The sequence below is a fragment of the Dipodomys merriami genome, unplaced genomic scaffold, assembly GCF_024711535.1.
Source record: "Dipodomys merriami isolate MVZ:Mamm:240054 unplaced genomic scaffold, mDipMer1.0.p SCAF_295, whole genome shotgun sequence".
NCBI lineage: Eukaryota > Metazoa > Chordata > Mammalia > Rodentia > Heteromyidae > Dipodomys > Dipodomys merriami.
This window is the reverse complement of record NW_027204437.1, coordinates 533,804-534,817: the sequence shown is the minus strand read 5'-3', so window position 1 is coordinate 534,817 and position 1,014 is coordinate 533,804. Positions and strand designations below refer to the sequence as shown.

Here is a 1,014-nt window from a genome sequence, read left to right as displayed (position 1 = left end):
GAACGTTATAAGTACGTGAGAAACAATAGCAAGAAAAAAATAACCAGTTGTGTCCCTAACTTGGGTTTCATTTCCCTTAACATAATCTTATCTGGTCATATACACATAACTTTTGACCTTTTCTGCTTATCTCAGACATACATTAGTTATTGAAAATTAGAGAAACCATGGGACCTATGTTTCTTTGGACTTGGCTTAATTCACTTAATAATTTTTTTTCCAAGTCTTTCCATTTCCTAACAAATTGGGCGATGGAATACTTCAGGAATTTTCCTGTCATCCTTGCGCAGTGGCCATGCTAATCTTCTCTGTATCATTCCAATGTTAGTGTATGTGATGCTGAATTGAGCACAGAACATTTCTATATATAAATTGTAATTGATTTTCTTAAACTAGACAATTCAACAAAATGTAAGTTTAAAAGAATTGTCGTCAAATTTTAGAACCATGTACTTCTTACATAAGTACACATTTAAGAATAAAGTCAAGATTGACATGTCAAAAACAAAATAATTCCAGATATTTGTTGTTCAAGAGATGTGTTGGAGGAGGAATTCAATTATTCTATACAAGGGATCTGTCGTAATGAACACTGCAACAAGTGTTAATATTTGTTAAAAGTTTTAATGTTTTCAATATATTTAATTTTGGGAATTTGCTTATATATGCCAAAACTGGGACTGTTTGGCAGGTCATAATTCTTTTCTATAAAGTATTTAAGAGTTATGGTAGCAGATAAGTACTATTAAGTATGTACATTTCAGATTTTATAGAAACTTTACTAATGAGAAGTTGCAAAGTCTTTGTGTAAAGGAGCAGAATAAAGAGTTGACTATGTTAACTACACAGATTCTGTTAAAACTGTAGGCCTTCCTTACTTCATATGTTAGTGAGGAACAAATGATGATATAAGCCATATACAAATTATGAGATGAACTATAAATGGTAATCTTAGTGGGTGATTTAAACACTACTCATAGCCTATAAAATTCTTGTTGAACATCATAATCTTAG

At 30.9% G+C, this 1,014-nt stretch overlaps 1 pseudogene; it reads right to left on the bottom strand.

Moving 5' to 3' along the window:
• Positions 1 to 239: 239 nt before the first annotated feature.
• LOC138839165 (U6 spliceosomal RNA) lies at positions 240 to 352 on the bottom strand (annotated as a pseudogene).
• Positions 353 to 1,014: the final 662 nt, after the last annotated feature.